The following is a 6,660-nucleotide window of genomic DNA, read 5'->3' as shown; positions in this document are numbered from 1 at the left end:
AGGACAATCAATATATACCAAGAGGTGACAGAGATGTTGGAATTATTTGACGATTTTAAAGCAGCTGTCATAAAAATGCTTCGACCAGCAATGATGAATACACTGGAAACAAATAAAAAATAGAAAGTCTCAGCAAAGAAATTGAAACTGTAAAGAAGAGTGAATGGAAATTTTTGAACTGAAAAAAAATTATATATATATATGATAGTCATACATAGATATACAGATAAGAATTAAGCATTCAGGGAAAATAAAAGTGACAGAAAAGCAAATGGAGGGCTTTTCGGGTAAGTGGCCTGAGGTGACCTCTAAAAATGGTTCGCTATTCACTTGACCCAGAAAACCCCACAAAATCGTGCAAGTCAGGAGGTTCAAATCTTCGTGCTCACTTTAAGAACACTCGTGAAACTGCCCAAGCCATTAAGGGTAGGCGTATCTGAAAAGCCACCAAGTGTCTGAAGGATGTCACTTTAAAGAAGCAGTGTGTGCCGTTCCGTCGTTACAACGGTGGAGTTGGTAGGTGTGCCCAGGCCAAAGAGTGGGGCTGGACGCAGGGTCGGTGGCCCAAAAACAGTGCTGAATTTTTACTGCACATGCTCAAAAATGCAGAGAGTAATGCTGAACTTAAGGGCTTAGATGTAGATTTTCTGGTCACATCCAGGTGAACAAAGCCCCCAAGATGCGGTGCAGGAATTACAGAGCTCATGGCCGGATCAACCCATACGTGTGCTGTCCCTGCTGCATTGAGATGATCTTTACTGAAAAAGAACAGATTGTTCCTAAACCAGAAGAGGAGGTTGCCCAGGAGAAAAAGATATCCTAGAAGAAACTGAAGAAACAAAAACTTATGGCCCGGGAATAAATGCCGCAAAAAATAAATGCAAATAAAAGTAAAAAAAGAAAGCAAATGGAGGGAATCAGTATCTAGCTAGTACCTACTATGTGATGAGGCCAGTAATGCTAAATGCTTTTATTATTATTATTATGTAATATACATATATTATTACATATTTATTACTTAATCCTTACAAAACCCTAAGAGAGAGATAATATTCTCTTTCTACAGATGAAGAAACTGAGGCTTGGCAAAATGAAATGACCTGTCCAGGTTCTTTTGACTAACACGGCAACTATTTTAGGATGGCTTCACAAAGGCAGTGAATCTGTAACCAAGTACAGAAGAGACCTGGTTCAGTTGCAGTGCGTCAAGTGAGGGAGAATGGAAATGTGGTCCAGATCCCGATCGTGAAGAGTGTCGTGCGAAAGGCAAGATACGTTTCCGTGGCCCCAAGTAGAAAGTGCAGATTTTGCTTGGATGGCGGATGAGGAAACTGGTTATGGGAACTCAAAACATCGAGTGCTGCTAAAGGACTCAAGTTCACAATCGGTCATTTTACCTTAACCTGAGAAGCAGGTGGACGTGATTCCAGGCTTTTGGGAAGAAGAATGATCAGATCAAGAAAATACTCGAGGAAGGTAACCTTGCACAGCAAGAATCTAGAGAACGTAATGAAGGTCTGAATGAAGGGGCTACGGAAAAGAGCGGAGAGGGTTCTCGAACCAGATTCCGGGATAAAAATAAAGAGAGCGGAGAAACTCTGGATGACTTTTCCATGGCTGATGAAGACAGACCACAAAGATGAATCGACCTTTCTCTTGATGAGAAATGTTTGAGGTGTGCCTGAGGGATGTGCGCTGATACCTCTGATACCCATTTCACTTAACATTTTCAACAACTATTTGGAGAAGGTGGTTCACTGAAATGAAGAAATACATTCTGACATTGTTTCACACACATGCGCGTGCACCCATTGTTATGAAAGGTTTCAGACATCTTAAAGGGGTCGAATCATAAGGTGTCTCTGTACCTATTCCCCAGCTCGTCACTTTCACGCTGCCCATCCTCTCCCAAGTGGAGTCCACCGACTCAGTTGTTGAAAAGCATACGTGTTGATGTATACCTTCGTCTTTAAGGAGGATGCTCTTTACAGCTGTTTTAAATGAGAAAATTTAGGCATCATAGAATAAAGAGAAATCCAACCAGACAGAATGGCAAGTCATGCATCCACGTACCCATGCCTGATTTCACATCCTGTCAACTCAGCCCCCCGAGTTTATGTGTAAATGGATAGATTCACATTGAAACGTCGCTGGATATGAGTTTCTTGGAAGCTTTTAGAGGCCTTGATAATGGTATTTGGGGGATAAAGAGTTGATAACTTTCTGCTTTGCTGCCTTTTGCATCTTACACTGTGGCCTTCACATAAGTACCTCATTCCATCCTGTCACCCGCACTCTAGTGTAGACAGACTCCAGGCCTTGGAGATGAACGCCTGCTGGCCATCCTTGTTTAAGGCATCTCTGCGAGTCAGGAAACACTGCAGTCCTGGTGAAGTGAGGCGATAAAGAGGCACCCGTCCATCACACAGGGTGCCTCTGGCTGGGCCTGACCAGACCCCATCTGTTTCCCTCTACTAATGGCACAGGAGAACTTAAGCATTTACAAGACTTGGGATCCCTAGTTGCAGATATTTTCCGTCCTTTTTCCCCCATCCTTGACACTTTGCTTGTACTGAGGATGTACGTTGGAGGCTAAAGCCCCTCACAGAGATGCTGAAGGAGTGGAGGATGGTTATAAGGCAAGTCCTGGTGATTTGCCTTCTAAACTGCACTGGGGAAGTGGGCTGGGTGGTGGCCTGCAGTGAGACATCCAGCCCGCTATTCATATTCTCTCCCAGATGCCCACTAACTGGACACTCATCTGGCTTTATAAGCTATTCTTTCAGGACTGACATTCTCTCTTTTCCATTAAGCCTATTGGTCAGCTACACCTGTCAACTGCTTTAATTGTACAATTATAGCACTGTCCTCAGATAACTAAGGTAAGAAGGTAGAAGTGCAGCTGAAGGTAACCCCAGTGGATGGCAATTTGAATTACAATTTTTTTTGTTTCAGTTACCTATTGCTGTGTAACATACAACCCTAAAACTTAGTGTCATGAAATAACGGTTGTTTATTTCTTGCAATTCTGTGAGTAGGCAACCTGGGTTCTAGTATAGTTTTTCAGCTAGTCTTAGGTAGGGTCACTGCAGTCATCTGAGTTTAACAGGCCTGAGGGCCTCACTCATGTATCTAGGAGTGGGTCTGGCTCTTGGCCAAGGCACCTCGGTCCATCTCCACATGGCCTCTCATCCTCCAACAGACTGGGCTTCCGCACAGCAAGGGGTCTCAGGGTCCCAGGGGAGCAACAGCTGGAGTTGCAAGGCTTCTTGAGGCCGAAGCTCTGAAACTCCCACAGTGTCACTTTCTGCACATGCTATTGGTCAAGTCACAAGGTAGCCCAGATTCAAGGGGTGGAGAAAAAGACTCTTATCACGGTGCCCAGGCAAGAAAGGGGCTAATTAAGGGACATTTCAACTTGGGGTAAGGGACTTTACACCAACAGAGAACAGCATAAGATCATCTGGTGCTGGGAACAGAGATGTGGGGATATGGGAAGAGGCAGGAACACCTTCTGCACAGAGTCTTAGGAATAGCTGGGGTGTTGTAAGCACACCGGGTACCTTGGGCATCTGTTGTATAATTAACACCAACACCATGGAAAAATAGAGTTTGTTTAGAGGGCTGCAAAGCTTAGTCACTGCCCATCCTAGGCCATCCTGCGCTCCCAACTGGAAGAAGGAAAATGCAGGGAGAGTCAAAAAGAGGAAGAAAAAACTAATCTACTGCAACCAGGTGTGGATGGAAAGCAAAACCGATGTTATAAATCCCTCCCCCCAAATCCACATATTCACGTATCCACATACTGTCCCTCCCTCATGGGCTGTTTCCTGTTTCTTTAAAGTAGACGTTCTCCAATCCTGCTCACGGATACTTCCAATGGATCTTATGTTCTTATTTTTAGACCAATACTTCCCTTGCTTTGGGGCTGTCCTTTTAAAAATTTTCTGCAAGAATTTGTAACTTGTTCATATCCTCTTATTTTTAAAGGGCACTTCTCCATTGATGTTTTTTCAAAAACTGCTGAGTATTATTTGTAAAGAGATGGGTGGGCTTGGGGTGCTTTATCCAGCACAGTTGGCTCACATGCTGGTAGGATGGGGTGAGGGAAGGTGGCTACAGTATGTACCATTTTTATGCTTACAGTATGGAAGTATATGTTTGGTAATAAAACTAAATTTGTATAGTACTTGGCTAAGTCCTAAAGGGCTCTCTGGTAATAAGAAAATGCTGGAATTGAGTACTAACCAATGCTACAGTAGCTACCTAAGTTTACTTGGTATGAAGATCGTATTTGTGAAAAATCTCTAAAACTGCTTAATAGCTCCACGAGGTAGGAGGCCTGTCTCTGCAGTGTGCGCCTCTAACTCCAGTGCCCAGCAAACCCCTAACACAGGGTGGACTACAGTACATACTTTGTAAGTAGAAGAATGATCATTATTATTATCATCCCCACAGGCAGAGGTGGGAGGCAACCTGGGATCAGAGTCAAACGCGTTATAATAGGAATGAGGCCTGATCCTTCCATCTGGACACTAATCCTTCTGGGTTCATGTTGCAGTCTGTGACACACGGAGAAAGCAAGAAGGAGGGCTCTTTCACACAGCCCCAGAAATCCAGGTTTAGAAAGAATCTTAGCAATCAACCGTCTTCTCGGTCAATCCAGTATTCCTCTTTATAAATGTCTTTGGAGGGTTTGGTCCCTGAACACTTACATGCAAGGAAACACTCTTTTTCACCAGCCACTGGATTCTTTTTTCATAAAAAATCTACTTTATTCTCACTCCTAAGGGTGTAAAAATATCGAATAGAAACATGCCTCCTGTCATTTCTACCTCTGGACGCTTATTCTGTGTTCGGCACCAGATGGACCAAACCCATATTCCCTTCCACACAGTGCTCATTCGAATAAGTGAATTTCCCCTGTTGCGGAATAGATGACAAAACTGGTTGAGTTTCATAACGCTAACGAAAGGAAAAATTGTCTTGAATGATGATATTACAATACGTGGAAAGTTTAGGGATTCGTACGCCATCTCATGGTTTCGAACTGTGTGGGTAGAGACATTGAGAGTTGACAGATGAGTCAGGGATTTGTCAGGAGTATTAATTACACACTTTGAAATCTTGGTCAGTGAAAGTTCATCATAGTACATCTTGCAAATATGATCAAAGTCTTTTCAGTACTGATTTGATGACGCTTAACCACAGTGTGTAAAGAATGAAGGTTTTCATTAGAAATGACTGATGTACTAGAGCACGCTGTAAGGGAAGATGGATTGTTGGACTATTCAAATCCATGCTCTTCCCCCACCCTACCCCACCCCTCTTTTGGGGGCCCTACCCTCATTGTCTCTGAACACCTGACACGGCGTTTTGAACTGCTGCAAACACCTGTAGTCTTAACAGCATTAGTGCAGCTCAGCGATGGCCACCGCCATGAGGGCAAAGGCGGGGCTGGTGTTAAGATGTGTTTAAAACCATAAACGTAAACCATAAAAACCTGGGCTAACTGTAACTTGGTGAGTGGAAGAAATGTACGGCTGGCCGAAAGCTTGAAAAATGGAGGAGTAAAGTGCGGAGCTGCTAAGTGGAAAGGAAAGCAGTTCTTCTGTCTCGCCCTTGTCAAGGTTTAGGAAAACAATCTATTATTTTTGAGAGCTTTTTTTTTTTTTTCCTTTCTCCTGGCACCTAAACCATGGAAAATGAAATAAAAACACACTCAGTGCAGCTCGTGCAAAATCACTGGCCTTCATTCCCCTCTCCCTTCTGCAAGGAAGACTTATCCGTGCCTTCCAAAGGTTGTCAGAACATGGAGGGTGTCAGTGGGGTTCTTTTGTGCTAATTTCCCACAGGTAGATTTCCCACAGCAGCCAGGTGGAAGGCACACAAAGGTGCCAGTGCCTGGTCTTGGTCCCCCAGGCCCGCTGTGCTGGTGTTTCAGGAACCATGGCCTGCTGCCAGCCATGGGTGGGAGGTGCTAGTCCCGAGAGAACTGGGGCAGGTCTCCTCTGGTTCACCTGTTCTGATGCTCTTCCCGTTCAGTTGCCTCTGTACGCCAGAGGGTGGCACCCCAGGCACTCCAGAGGTGGAATGGAGGAAAAGGGAAAGAACTGAAGGAGAGGTGGGGGGAAGGGGATCGGAGGGGAGCGAAGGGCTGGAGAGAGAAGGGCTGGAAAGGGGCAAGTTGATAAATTGTCTGATTTTGGTCTCCGGCTGCCAGCTAACTTGGAGCCCACCCCTACCCCTTCACGGAATAAGCGGGCTTCTGCCAGACTAAGTGTCAGAGTTAGGAATTTCTAAGATGAAAAAGGCTTGTGACGGTGACCAACAGCCTCTACCCTCCTGGGTCCCAGGAAATCGGAAGGGAAACTAGTGTCAGCGGCTGCTCGGTGTGCCGGGGCTTCGGGGGTGGGCGTCAAGCCGCTGGCATCAAATCGCTACGAGTGAGCACATCTGACCCGTCCCTTTGTGTCGTGTTTTGCAGTTGCTCTATTTGTGCAACTCACGGAAGGATGATGCCCAGAGGGTGATCTCCGCCTTTAACATTCCACGCACCAATCGCTGGAATCGCCAACCCGATGGCCTCCTGGGCCTTCTGCCCAGCACCAAAGCATCCCCTGGCCCGGGAAGGAGCGCGGTCTCCGCGGCCCAAGCTGG

The 6,660-nt window shown here is 45.4% G+C and overlaps 1 pseudogene; it reads left to right on the top strand.

Moving 5' to 3' along the window:
- The first annotated feature begins 314 nt into the window (after positions 1-314).
- On the top strand, positions 315-862 carry LOC116764658 (annotated as a pseudogene).
- The last annotated feature ends 5,798 nt before the right edge of the window (positions 863-6,660 follow it).

This window comes from Phocoena sinus, chromosome 13 (assembly GCF_008692025.1).
Source record: "Phocoena sinus isolate mPhoSin1 chromosome 13, mPhoSin1.pri, whole genome shotgun sequence".
Classification (NCBI taxonomy): Eukaryota; Metazoa; Chordata; class Mammalia; order Artiodactyla; family Phocoenidae; genus Phocoena; species Phocoena sinus.
This window is presented reverse-complemented; position numbering and strand designations above follow the sequence as displayed.